The following is a 14008-nucleotide window of genomic DNA, read 5'->3' as shown; positions in this document are numbered from 1 at the left end:
AGGCAGGAACGGAAGGAGCACGGCCGGCGAGTTGAGGCCTGGGGCGTCAGCCTTGCTCTGCTCCATCCCGTGTGTCACGGCGGCCTCCCTGCTCGTTCTCCTCTGGGGCTCCCGGGCCCTATGCGTGTGAGATGAAGGCGCGGGCCAGGCCCCCTTGGGTTCTGGAAGGTCCCCATTCTGTGGTGTCTTCATAGAGGCACGAGGATCCACGCTGAGGGGCCTGTGTCCAGGGGCCGGTGGTCAGCGGGAAGGAAGACGGGGAGCGGCGGGCGGGGCAGGGCCACGCACGACCTTCCCAGGGCCATGGGGCTGAGCAGCGCTCTGGTCCTCGGGGAGGCCGTTGCTGGCTGAGCGACGCTCGTGGCCCAGAGGCGCCCCAGGTGGAGGTGCGGAGGAAGAGAGGGCGGTGAGGGGTCTGCGGGGGGACCCAGCCCCAGGGGCTGCTGGCCTCCGAGTCCCACCGGCGTGGCTCTGCTGGACCAGCGGCCTGCAAGCTCCCTGGGGCCGAGGCCGCGTCCCCACGGCGTGGCGCAGGGGTCAGCGTGGAGTGGCAGGGAGGGCGGCACTTCTCGGCATCTCATCACCTGCCTGCGCTCAACCAGATGCCCTTGTTCCAAAGCGTAAACGGGCAAAGGGTGAATCCTGCTGCCATGTCAGACCTTCTGCCTCGAGAGCTGCAGGGAGCCTGCCCCCTTGGAGGTGTGTGGCTCCCCGGATGTCCCACATGACGCGGGCATCAGTCCTCGAGCCATGCTCGTCTCCGCCGGGCTTTGGGGCCGAGCCTGGGGCGTGCTGCAGATGCGCGTGGGAATTATTTTATTTTATTTTATATTTCTTCTCCCGCTTTAATTGTTGCTGAGCTCATGTTTTATTTTAATTAATGTTTTAATTTAGCACATGCACCACGAGGCACTTTCTCCGAGGGTATAATTAAGTCAGAAAAAATCGGCTACTCTAGCACTGGGGGATGAAAAACCAAGGCTCAAAAAGAGTAGGTTTGCAGCCCAAAGTCGTTCGGAAACTGAGGGATGGGTTTGGGAGGAAGGTCTTTAGGGGGTCCCCTAGGACTTCACTGACCCCCCCGTCCATTGGAGCGGAGCGAGGGGGGAGGGGGTGGTGTTTGCGGAGAACCTACCGCAGGCCCAGCGCCCGGCTGCACGCTGTACGAGGCTGCGCACTATGGTTCCCACCCTTCCGACAACCCCGCAAAACAGATTTTCTTGTTCTTATTGTCCAGACGAAGAAGGTGAGGCTTGGGGAATTCGCAGCCCCCTCAGGGCCCAGCAAGTTGAAAAGAGTCAAGTCAGAATTTGAGCCCATGTCAATGTGTTCTCTAACACCGGGTTCCTGTCGTCAGAGCACGCTTTTTTTTTTTTTTTTCTTTTAAATTTGTGAGCACGCGGGAAGTATGGGGCAGGCCCCTGGCGCTATGCTCGGGGATCGTCTCCCATTCTAACGAGGAGGAGAGGCTCCCTGAGGCCTTCAAGAGAACTAGTTTCTCGGGTGATGTTGGGAGTCAGCTGGGGTCGCTGGTTGTTGAGAGGAGCTTTTAAGGCTCCAAACGCCGCCCAGACCCCGCCCCATCCTCCGTCACCACCGCGACCGACAGCAGCGCCTCCTATGGCAGCTCCAGGGGGAGGTTCTGTTCTTTTTTTTTTTTTTTTAATGAATTTATTTTTTATTGGTGTTCAATTTGCCGACATATAGAGTAACACCCAGTGCTCATCCCATCACGTGCCCCCCTCAGTGCCCGTCACCCAGTCACCCCCACCCCCCGCCCACCTCCCCGTCCACCAACCCTAGTTCATTTCCCAGATTTAGGAGGTTCTGTTCTTACCCCGTCACCCGACACATAGAGCCTCGACAGCCCCTGTGGTTCCAGAGATCACCAGCCTTTCAGAGCTAGTCCCCACCTCCCCGTGTCATGGTCTCGGGGGGCGTCTGGGTGGGAAGGTCCCGGGCTCAGCCGTGGTTGGACGCTCAGCTCGACGACTCCCTGGCCGTGGGACCCTCATTGCTTGAGTCCCGAGGTTCTCGTCACGGCTGTCCCAGAGGCTGGGCACGTGCAGGTGGCACCAGCGGTCACCCCGCCGGGTAGCTCCCGCGCCCCCAGGTGGAAACAGGCCGTGGGCCAGCGAGGGAATACACGGAGAACGGAAAGAGCAGACGCGGACGGGCGCTTTGTGGGGAACGTCGAAGGGGTGACTGCAGAGGGCGCCTCCTGGGGGGTTCAGCAAAGGTTCTTTTGAGACGATGCCGTCTGTGCTGGGGTCCAGGAGCCAGGGACGGCCCGGCCCGTCAGAGCTGAGACGGCTTTGCAGGCAGGAGCCACCCCTGGCGAAGGCCCCGGGTAGGAAGGCTTCCCCTTCCATTTTCTTACATTTCCTACACTTTCTTGCATTTCTCTTTCAGGCACACTCAGCACCGGGGGCGGGGGGGGGGCTTCATACTCCTCGTGGGGCTATTTCACTCACACTCACCTCTCCACCGACTGTGAAGGTCAAGGGGCCAGGGCCCAGCTCTGTGTTGTCCACTTTCATAATCACAGCGTCCGCTGGGTGAACGAGTGAATGAACGAGAGTGGCGGCCCCATAAATGCTGTTCCCAAGCCCTGCTCCCTTCTGTAAACGGCGGCGGGGTGCAATCACCTGGCGCTCGGCTCGGGAAGGAGGGGACTAGAGCCAGGACACAATGCTGACCCCTGGGTGGGAAGCTCTTTGCCTTGACCCCAAACACCTGCCGTGACTCGTTCCTCTGAGACCGCTGAGCGCCGGCGGCCCCTGACCTTCACACGTCAGTCCTGTGAGGCCCCTAATGGCAGAGGCCATGTTGCGTTATGTCCATTTCTGGGGTGATGCGGCCAAGGTCATGGGTCCTCTAATGCTGCAGGGGTACGTTCCCTCCCATTTGTCCCTTCACCCGGGTCTGTCTGGGACCCACTTCCTGGGGCCGCAGGGTGCAGGGCTCGAGGGAAGCTGGCCTGGGAGCCTGCAGCCTGTTCCCCCCAACGTGCGCAGCACCTCCATGGTGCCCGGGGCGTGAGTGTGCCCGACCCATACGCTTCCTGCTGCACCCCCCGCCCCCGGCCGAGAGCCTTGTGTGTGCTAGGGACACAGTGCAGGCGCCCTGGAGGCCCCTTCGCCCTGCGGCCTGCCCCGCACACATCCTATGGAACATGGGGACCCCAGCTTCTCCGTGCCCCCAGGAGCCCCAGACCCCACCTCCTTCCACACGTGGCTCCGCGGGCGCGTAGTAGGTCCTCGGGGGGCGCCTGTTGCAGGAATGACTAAGGAGGCTCCCTGGCTTCAGGAGGCCGTCGGGCCCCAGCGCGGTCCTCTTCTCCGCTTGCCGTGCCGCCTCCGGCTCCCCCGGGTGGCGCCCGTTCTGGGACAGATCTGACCCCGGGGGTTCAAAGCCGCTCCGTCGGGGGCCTGAGCTGCCCACAGGCCGGGGAAGCTGATTCTGCCGAGGGGACCCTTGCCAAGCCAGAGCAAAAGCATTCCCTTGCCTAAGTTTGCATCAGTAATTAATCCAACCTGGTTTTACACTAAAATATTAGCTGCGGGAGCTCTCCTCGGGCTGGTCCCAGACGAGGGCTGCCGGAGCCCTGGGGTGGACAGCCCGTGAGACACGGGCCGGCGGCTCACAAAGTGGTCTCTTTCCCTCCCCGGGCCCACGGGGGCCTCGCCACGCCCGCCAGGACACTCTGAAGTGCAGGGTCTTTCCCCTGCTCCAAAACCCCGCAATGGCGAGTCCCCACGGTGCTCCCCGTCCCCCCCCCGACTCCCTATTACGGCCAAGCTACCCTGACCCACCGTCCCTTGGTGCCTCGGCGTGTGCTCCTCACTTGCACGTCTGCGGGCTGAACTCGTAGGCATCCCGCAAGGTGAAATCTGATGGCACCTCCTCCAGGAAGCCTCTTCTGATTCCTCCAAGGACCGTCTTCCTTGTGCCTCCTGCAGGTCCCTGCTTGGGAGGCTACCCCACCTGTCTGGTGCCCTGTTATCTACGTCCACGTCTTCATTTCCAAGGACGCGTGTGTCTCTCGTGGGAAGGTGACAAGGACTGTAATGGAATCCTACTCGGCGTCGGGCCTGCTGGCTCTAGGCGAGGGAGGCGGGCAGGGCTCAGCTAGCTCTGCCTTGACACCAACTGGATTTTTTTTTTAAGGCTTATTCATGAAAGACACAGAGAGAGGCAGACACCCAGGCAGAGGGAGCAGCAGGCTCCATGCGGGGAGCCCGACGAGGGACTCGATCCCGGGACCCCCGGGTCACGACCTGAGCCGAAGGCAGACGCTCCACCGCTGAGCCCCCCGGGGGCCCCCGTGAACTGGATTCTAGTCCCACTTCCCGGAGTGGCTGCTGCAGCAGCACTAGCTTCTCAGTTACGTGCGCTTGAAGCCTTGTCTTTTCGACTGTACTTTTTCCTCCTCCTTCCCCGTCCAGGTGCTTTCCCAGCAGAGCCCTGTTCTGCTCACACCCCGACCCCCGGCCCCCCGCCCCCGGCCCCCCCCGGCCCTGGCCAGGCACTCCTGGTGCTCACCCCGGCCCTGCCGCCCCCATGCTCCACGGACCTTCCCGTTGGGGTTTACGTGTCCCCTGCCCCTCCAGCTCCCTCCCTGCCCCCCAACCCTCCCACCCGTCCCTCAAGAGCCACATCGTCCATGAAGTGGACGCTGTTTCTCCCTTTGCAGAAGTGAGGGGCCTCCTGTGGGCTCAAGGGCACGTGGCTCACCCATGACAGGCCCGGCCTGCAGGCTGCCCTGCACCTGACCCCTGGGGGACGGCCGCCACCACGGCTCGGTTCTTGCACCCCCAAGGCCTCGCCCGATGTGTAGCCGACATCCAGCAGGTGCTCAATACATGTGCTGGATTATTAAATAAACCCGCAGAAAGCTGGGGGTTGGAGAGGGCAGCCTCGCCGTCCGCCGGGAAGGGAGCGTCCGTCACCCTTACTGGTACCATCTCGGCTGCTGTTGTTTTCTGCGACCGGGAGCACACACGCTTTGCTCCCCCGGCTCTGGTTCTCAGACGCGCTCACGCTTCATGTACAGCCCACCCCGTTGTCCCCCCGACGCACGTCCGGGCGCCTCAGATCCGCCGTCCTCATCTTTTGTCTTTAAACGAAGTCCCCTGAGCACGCTGTCCCGTGCTGCTGGATCCTCGGCCCCGGTGGGACACGGGGGGCTGCTTGGACCCGGGGTCCCCGCCCGGAGGGGCCGTCGTGAGCAGGGGGACAGGGCAGGCTCGGCTAGCGGGAGGCCCGGGGCGCCTCCGGGTGACGTGTCTGACCACAGAGCCGGTCCCCAGAGGCAGTGGCGCGGCACCCAGGCCGCTGCGAGGGCCTCGGCGGGGACGACGGCACCCTCCTGCCCAGGGGCACCCCCGCTCCCCGCCCGGCGGCCTGGCATGTCCCCGGCCACCAGCAGATGCCCACCCTTGGCTTCCAGGCCCGCGGCCCCGCCGGCCCGTCTCCTCTCCCCTGCCGGCCTGTCGGGAGGTCCGCACGAGCCCGCCTACCCTGCCCGGGGGGCGCCCGGGCCGACGCCTTCACTGCTTCCTTCCTGCAAACGCCCAGCCGCCCGGGGCTGCTGACTCAGCTGCCGACGGAGACACGGGTGCTCGGCCCCCCGTTCAGCTTCCGAACGGTCCCCCAGGGCGAGCCCCAGAGATGGGCGGACGCTCGGGGCCTGCCCCTCTGCGGCACCCCCGCCACCCCAGCAAGACCCCCTCCTGCGAGCCCCTGGGCGGCTCCCCGCGCGTGGGTCGGGGTGAAGGGCCCAGGCGCCCCTGCTCGACCTCGGCCTGCCTCCCGCACCTGTGTCTTGGGTTTTCCCGTCTGCACGACGCGGGAGTAGATGGTCCCTGGGGTGCCTTCTAGGCCCGTCGTTCCATCATTTCATGAACCTATAGCGACTAAAACTGACTGAAAATATGACTCTTTCCCGGGGATACAAAGTCAATGGGAAAAGAAGTGGTCTTGGTAATTCGCAGACCCAGGAGGGACATTCTTTTAGGGCAGTAAAATAACAATAATAATAAAGTCTAGGATCGCGGTGCTTTTCCATCTCTTATTTGATTCTCCTAACAGTCCTGTGGGGAGAGAGCCAGATACACAGAACTTTCCAGTGGACCGTCGGAGTCACTGTGTACAGATGTTCAGGCTGTGCACTGCACAAGGGTGGTACGGCCGCGGAAACATCGTTCCGTCACAAGTATGCAGTAACCTCCACGTGAGGGCGCGGGTGGTCATGGAGAATCAGGCCTCGCTGCTGGCGCACGCGGTCGTGCACACACCCAGGGGACCCCCCCACAGTGAACACGCGTGTCACGGCCAGTCCTGGTCACGCTCTGGATGAGTCCCGAGAGCACCTGCCTCCTCTTGGTGCCCTGGTTGCACCTTCCCACTCTGTGACTCTGGTTCCACGGCCTCACCTGAGGGATGAGGTGGGGGCCGAGGGCAGAGCCGGTGAGGTGTGCATGTGCCCCCTGCCCCTGCCCGCCCCCACCCCCGCCCTCCCCTGCGCTCCCCCCCAGCCCTGCCCTTCCCCTGCCCTTTCCAGTTCCCAACCCCGCCCCTGCCCCTGCTCCCCCTGCCCCTGCCCAGGCTCCCTGCCCCCACCCCTGCCCTTCCCAGTTCCCAGCCCTGCCCCACCCCTGCTCCCTCCCCACCCCCGCCCCTCCCAGGGCAGAGACAGGCACACACCCTCCCCTGTCCTGTGCACTGGGGCGGGGAGACCTGGGGCGGGGAGACCTCGGGGAGGGAGAGCCTGGGTGGGGTCGAGTGCACAGCACCATCTAGAGGTGGGGAAAGGCTTCTCCTCTCCGGCCCCTCGGCCCCCTGCCCGGTGGTGAGCCCCCACTCAGGTCCCCCTTGGCCCCCACCCGGGGAGGCGCCCTCCCTGCCCTCAGCGGCCCCTCGCCACCCCTACCCAGAGATGCACCCCCCCTCAGCCACCCCCTGGAGATGCGCCCTCCCTGCCCTCAGCCCCCCCTTAGCCCCCCACCTGGAGATGCACCCCCCAACCCCCCCTTGGCCCCCTTAGCCGGAGGTGCGCCCCCCTACCCGCAGCCCCCCATGCCCCCCCACTCAGAGATGCACCCCCACCCCCTAAGCGGAGCCGGGTGCCGCTGCCCTCCGCCGCAGGTGGGTTGGCTTCTCCTGGGGTAAGGGAGGAAGGAAGCGAGGGATCGCCTCTGGCCCCGGGTGTTTGCTCGAGCACCCAAGGGTGCTCAGTGAAGGCCTTTCCTTCCATGATGTCGCCCGGCCTGGGGCAACGACTTGAGACAGTTCTTAGTCTCGGAAGCCGCTGCCGCGTGAGTTCACCCCGGGTTCCCTGGTTACTCCCTCCTGACCGCCACCCGCTGCCCCACTCAGGCCTGCGCCCCGCCCTGTGTAGCTACCCCGACTGCAAGCTTGTGACAGTCCTGCAGTCGGTCATTATCCGGCCCGGCTCACAGAGGAGCACGAGCGGGACCCAGCGCGTGCGTGGGGGCCACACGGGGGGAACGTGGAGGCACTGACGTCCCAACCCAAGTCCGGGGCTGGCGAGGCAGGCGCTGTCCCCCTCGCTGCGCCGGAGCCACTCTGCTCGGCCTGCAGGTGACCGCTGACTCCCGGCTGTGCCTGTACCTGCCTGGCTCCAGGCCACGCCCCCACCCGGACCCGGAGTCACGAGGCTCCACGCACTTGTCCGCCTGGTTAGGGACTCGAACCCTGCAGCCCGAGGCTCCTGACCTGCATCACGCAGAGCAGAGCGACCCTGCACGAGCCGCGGCCGCCGGGGCCTCTTTCCTCAAGGCGCGGCGTGGGGATGGGGAGAAGAGGGTTGAAGATCCGAGCAGGTGCCGGGCGCGGAGTGAGTGTTCGCGATGAGAGGCCGCGGCCTACGCGGGCCTGGGCGGGAGCGGGGAGCCGGTGCGGCGCCCACTCAGCACGGAGCCTGCGTCCTGGTGACTCTGGCCTCCTCCCCGCTGCCGACGGAGCGGAGAACCCTCCCTCCCCCGAGACCTGTGGGGAGCGGCTGCTCTTATTTATCACGTAGGAAGCATCTGCTCTTTGGTGAAATATCACCCTCGTGAACAAACACCGTGCGGGCGTCTGACCTTTCCCGACGAGCGCCGGCTTCTTTGCTCAGCGCCGGGAATGAAGCGGGTTCGAGGAGGAGACATGTGTCAAAGGACCTTTCAAAGGGGCCACCAGATGGGCGCCCGGGCGGTGACCCCGGGGCTGAGAGCAGCCGTAAAGACGGATTGGAGGCTGCAGATGAATAAACCCGACCCTGTTATTCTGATGAGCCGAGAAACCTGCTCAGCATCTGCAGGTGCAAAGTCTGGAAACGAAGTCGGCCTGGCAGGTGCCAAGAACACCGGCGCTGCACGGCCCCCGCTGTCTCCCTCCGGTCTCTCTCCTGTGCCCTCGGCGGGAGCCGTTGGCACCTGTCAGCAGGGCCCAGACAGTGCAGCTGGCAGACGCCGGCAGGTGAGTGTGCAGGTGGCCTCGGCGAGCCCCCCCGGGTTGCGGCGGCGTCCCTGGGAGCCTCCAGGTCCTGGGCTGATGAGCAGGAGCGGCCCGCGAGGGAACGGAACGTAAGCAATCATAGGACGCCAAGACTTCCGGACGCCGCGCCCAGGTGCGCCGCAAAGCTGTAGCCCCGAGACCACCGCCCGGGCCTGCGTGGGGCTCCAGGAGGAAGGGCTGACCCCGCGGACCGACCCGACGGCAGGGGCTGTGGCTGTGCCGTGGCTCCCTTGCTCCGCCAGCCCTTGCTGACACCTCTGTGATCCAGGGACCCCAAAAGGGCTGAGATGAAGTCGTCGCCTTTGCAGAGCTCAGCATCTCTCGAGGGGCCAGGGGCAGGGTCATGGGGCAGGGGCGGGGGGAGACGAGCCCTGTGGCGCAGGTAACAGGGAAGGACCCGGAGATAGTCTGGGCTGGGAGGTGCGGATGAGGGACCCGAGGGAGGGAAGCCCGCACCCTTATAGCACCTGGGTGGGCCCCAATGCTGGGAGGGGAGCCGCAGAGCCAAGGACACAGCAGCAGCTCGGATTCGAAATGTGGCTTGTGGCTGAACCCCAGGGGCCCCGGGGAGTTTTCTGGTGGCGATAAGGGGCCCCTGAGCCCCTCAGGTTGCGCCCGACGGTGTCTCCTACCGAAGCCTTTTGTCGGCTGCGCTGGAGGCGCTTGGAGACCAGGCGCAGGATCATCGGTTCAGCGGCTCCGGACTCAGGAGGGCGGCTGGGAATCAGTCTCTGGGTCTCCCGATTTCCGAGGTCACCTTCGTGACCCGTGTGCGGCCAGAGCTCTGGCCGCGGATGAGCTGGAGAGGGGTGGGCCATTGCCGGGAGTTCGTCCTCGGCCCACACGAGGCCGCGCAGACGGCGGGCGGTGTTTCCGCACCGGAGCCGCCGAAGGGGTTGGTCTGCTCACTCCCGACCTCTTCACAGCCGGGATTGCACATTGTGCAAATGCTTTAAGGACAAACTCATGGAAATCAGTGCAAACTAGACCGGAGGCCTTCGTAGGCCGGAGGGGGTGTGGCGGGCGTCCACGAAGCCCCGTCCACGGGTGGAGGGCCGGGCACGGCGAGCCGTCCGCCAACGGGAGCCAAGTCGGGTCTCTACACGCGGCCACCGAGTGCCCTCGACCGAGCTTCTTAACACGTCTGAGCCCTGGTTTCCTCGTCTGGAAGCGGGTGGTCGCCGCCTTCTGCTGTCGCGAGGGTTGGGGTGACCCTCGGGAACTGAAGGCGCATCGTCCGACCCACGTCGGCCTCTCTTCCCCGTCGCTCACAGCGGCCGGTGACCAGGCCCTGGGCTAACAGACGGCTGTCCGAGCCTCCTGGCCTCTGCTGCTCCCCTGGCACCGCGCACCCCCCGACTCCCCATCACTCCCGGGGCACCCTCAGCCTCTCGGGTCCAGACCCGGTGCCGCCGTCCCTGGTTTCCGTCACATTTTGTGCACACCCTTAACACGCACTTGTGCTGTGGCTCCACGGACACGGGTCATGAATCTAGGATGTTCCGGGCTCCGAGGGGCCCCTCCCCGTCCCACCCGCACCCACACTAGACTCCCCGCCAGGCGGGGCCGCGTGCAGAACACGGCCTGGGTCCTGAGCGTGTGGTCTAAGGCCCCGCACGCGACCTGGGCCTCGCCGTGAGCCTGGCGCTCGGTGCACCTGTTCCAGGGATCCATCTGGCCTTTGTCTCTCTCCCCGCGCGTCAGGATGCTGCTTGGGGGCAGGACGACGTTCATGAGGCTCATTTCGGGGGGCACGTGTGCCCGCCCAGGTCTCACGCCCCCGGGCCAGTGCTGTCAGGACGTTGGTTGAGCTCCTCCGTGGCACCTGACGCTGCGTCCGGCCGGCGGCTGACCCTTCCCGCCCCGTCAGCCCCACAGCATAGCCTCTCGCCGGGTTCCCAGGAGGCCCAGAGAAGCCGGAGGACCTGCCCAAGGTCGCCCAGCTGGGAAGCCTTGGGGTTTGACCCTGGGCCGGTCCGCGTCCGGCGTCCACACCTCCCAGCAGTCGGCCGCTGCTGTAACTCAGCCTTTCTCGGACCACAGCCTCCAGGTTCCGCACGGTGACCCTGGGCTGAGCTGCACGCGGCGTCGGGCTCCGGGTGCCGTCCTCCGCTGTGGGGACCCAGCTTCCGAGGCTCCGCCCACTGTCCCTGAGAGCCCGTCCTCCCCCCACAGGCTGGGAACGGGGACAGGGGCCTGGGGGCCCAAGGACGCGCCTCCAGTTGCCGCGACTTCCTTCGGTCCGGGTCACCCTGCCCGGGGCGGCTGCAACCTCACCGCTCACAGCCCAGCAGGGACAGCGGCCGGGCTCGGCCACCAGCCCCGTCACAGCTCCGTGTGGCTGCAAGAGGGGTTGTTTTTGCACAAACCCTTCCTTGATTTTTGCACCGTCAGAGGCTGTTTTTATATGTTATGTTTTCCGGCCCTTTAGCATTTTGCCCGGTTGGCTCTCACGCGTCCCTGGGAAACTCTCCAACATTACATCGCGGTCCTGCTGGACGTGGGGGGCAGCCCTTCCGGGCCCGGTGGATGCGGCATGGGGAGGCGGGAGCCGGGAGCGCCCAGGAGCCCCGCACCCCGTCCTCGTCGCCAGCAGCCGGCCGGCACCCCGCTGCGGGAGCTGGGCTGTGTGCTCTGGGTGCTCCTCCCACCGCCCTCGGGGACGCAGGCTGGCCGGGGCTCGCGGGCTCCTCAGCCGCTCACTGCAGCCCCCGACCACCGACCGGGAGCCCCGGGCCCTCCTGCCCCTCCTGTAATGAGGGCCGCAGGCCGACCGGCGTCGCAGGGCCGCGGTGACAGCTTGCGCAGGTAAAGCGCGTGGAGGAGCCTCAGTGCTCAGCAGAGTCAGCGAGCACATCGTCCCTCCTGCTCACCGAGCGCCTGCCTCGTGTTTCACGCACAGGCCAGCTTGTTAGATCCCCGCCCACGATGTGGAGTCGAGGCGTTGCCTCCGAGAGGTTAAGTCCCCCGGCATCGCACGGCTGGGCGCAGGGGACCAAAAATTGGACCCGGGCCTGTTGCATCCAAGGCCCGAGCCCCTGGCCTTTCTCCCGGGTGTGGACGAGTCGGGGGACGTGCTCTCTGCCCCATGAGAATTGGAGTCTCCAAAGATCAGACCCTCGACGCAGCGCAGCTTTGTGGGGCCTGCACCCGAGCGCGGAGCGTGGCTCTGTGGGCGTCTGCGGGAGGAGCCAGCGGCCTCGGGCAGGGAGCCCGACGCTCCCCCAGGGTCCCCGGGCGTCAGGCCCTCTCATGTCTGCAAGGCCTCGTGGTGGGTGTTATCTCCGTCTTACAGCTGAGGGAGCAGCAGAGGACTCTCTTAGCTCCAAAGTTAAGAAAGAAGATCAGATGCTAGATGACCTTTTAATGGCCTTTGCAAGGACGCACTTAGAGGAAACTGGAATTTTAATACTGCGAGGAGCTGCGGGGAGGGACGGAGAAGGCCCGAGCGGCCGTGCTCTGGATGGAGGCCGTGCGGCAGTAGAGGGGCCGCTGGACAATCAGACCAAACTCCCCACCTTGGCTCTTACCCCCCTTGGCTGCTCAGCAACTCGGGGCCTCACGTTTCCATGAATCGAAGGCAGCAAAGCCAGAGCCCTGCCTCTCATCCGTCAGCCTCCAGATCTGGACGGGCCGTGCGTCAGGAGCCAACCCCACCTCCAGGCGGCCCGGCCTCCGTCACCAGGGCCGACCCCCTGCAGGACGGGGCACTGTGCCCTGCGAACGACGCTCACATTGGTAAAGTCGTGCCAAGTGTTGATTAGTGCTTGAATCAATTCATTAGCCTGGGGGTGTCTCGGGGGTACGGGGGGGCTCTTTAGGGAAGCGGCACTAGACTTGGTCCCTAGATTATGGGGACGAGCCGGCCGTGCACAGGGTGGGGACGTGGGTGCCCGCAGCAGAGGGCACAGCCCTTAAGTGACCCGGGTGGAGGGGCAGGCAGCTTGGGGCAGCTGTACCTGGCAAAGACGCAGACAGCAGGCAGGGCAGGGGGTGGGGGGCTGAGCAGGTGACCCTGGGCCCGGAGACTTGAGCGGGTCAGCTGGATTCCACATGGTGATGCTCCAGGAGGGCCGCGCGAGTCCCCAGGCCGTCGGGAGGCCGGGGTAAGCTTCCCGAGGGGCCTGCTTGTGGCTTAGGGAAGAGTCAGAAATGATGAGGGCGCTCAGATTCATCCCCCATCCCAACGGAGAGGGTGGAGCCCTGGGCGCGCTCTGACGGATTGAGTGTGCAGCGCCAAGAGCAGGGGACGGTCACAGCGACCCCAGGTTTTGGATGAGAACCGCTCGGGGGAGGATAGCGCTGCTCCTTGCTGAGGTGGGGACACAGGGTGGGGGCCGCACGGGAAGCGGTGGTTCCGCTTGGAGGAGGTTAGATTTTGGAGACCTGCTGGACGCTCCAGCAGAGATGCTGGAGGGGCGGTAGGTCGGGAGAGGCGCACCGGGACCCACGCTTGATGCGCGTAGGCACAGACCTTTATATTGATTAATGTCATCTGTGTTATGTTGCCATATATCCGTGTATGGCAGTTTAAGCCGAGGGATAGGGCGAGGGCATCTAGAGTGAGGTGAAGGCGAGGCTGGGCAGGACCCCAGGCAGGGCTGCAGTGGGGCGTCCGGGACAACGGAAGAACAGGAGGTCAACAGGCAAATGGGAATCACCTGGGACTCTGTACGAAGTGACGCGATTCCCATCCTGGGTGCAAAGAGCTCATGGGGGCGGCTGAAGGGTGTGGATGGAGGCCTCATCCGGGAGCCCGAGCGAGGCTCCCCCCAGCTCCCCTGCATTGTCCTCACTCTTTATCCAGGCCACCCAGCTGTCTGCCTCCAGGAAATCGATGGCTGCATGTCACCCCGTCCCTTTGGGGACGGCAGGCCCGGGAGCCGCTCAGGGGAACAGGCACCTGGATGCTGGCGCCCTGAGCCCGTCCCGCGCCGAGCCCCGGCTGGGGTGGTGACCGGCCAGGCTGCTGCATGGGGGCCAAGAGCCCGGTGAGGAGGCGAAGGGGAACCGAGTGCCCGCCTGAGCCTTGGCACCCCCCTCGTGCGTGCCACGAGGCAGGAGGGAGGAGGACATGGAAACATGTCCTGCGTGTGAACGTCAGCGGCACGCTGGAGAAGAGGGCATGCCCCTGACACGCTGGGAGCCGTCCTGCGGCCTAGGAAGCATGCCCGGACCTCCAGGCTCCTGGAGTCCCGTGGGCGGGCGAGCAGCGGGGACCAGAGCCCACGGGCTCCCTCCACCCTCCGCAGGCCCCGTGCACCCGGGCTGATGCCCTGGCCTCTGGCTGAGCGGCCTTCTGAGCTGGCACGCACAGTCTGTACCTCGCCCTTCTCTCCCTCCCTCTCTCTCATGAGTAACTTTCACACCCAAGTCCAAAAAAAAAAAAAAAAAAAAAAACACCCAAAACAAAAAAGAAACAGAAAACACCTGGTGGGGCGATGGGCCCCGGGGAGGGCCGTTTAAATCACCGATCCACCTACAT

At 65.1% G+C, this 14008-nt stretch overlaps 1 long non-coding RNA gene across 2 annotated transcripts in view; it reads left to right on the top strand.

Moving 5' to 3' along the window:
• LOC144322748 (uncharacterized) overlaps window positions 1–14008 on the top strand; it is a 69004-nt gene that overhangs the window by 35599 nt on the left and 19397 nt on the right. The window contains exon 4 of one of the 2 annotated variants that reach the window (XR_013388394.1): window positions 4171–4545. The exons of the other annotated variant lie outside the window; for it this stretch is intronic. This is a non-coding gene — a long non-coding RNA (uncharacterized LOC144322748). Of the gene's footprint in view, window positions 1–4170; window positions 4546–14008 lie in introns of those variants that run through there. 2 annotated transcript variants of the gene reach the window in all.

The sequence above is a fragment of the Canis aureus genome, chromosome 10 (assembly GCF_053574225.1).
Source record: "Canis aureus isolate CA01 chromosome 10, VMU_Caureus_v.1.0, whole genome shotgun sequence".
In the NCBI taxonomy this organism is placed as follows: Eukaryota; Metazoa; Chordata; class Mammalia; order Carnivora; family Canidae; genus Canis; species Canis aureus.
The sequence above is the reverse complement of the archived record's forward strand: the minus strand, read 5'-3'. Positions and strand labels throughout refer to the sequence as shown.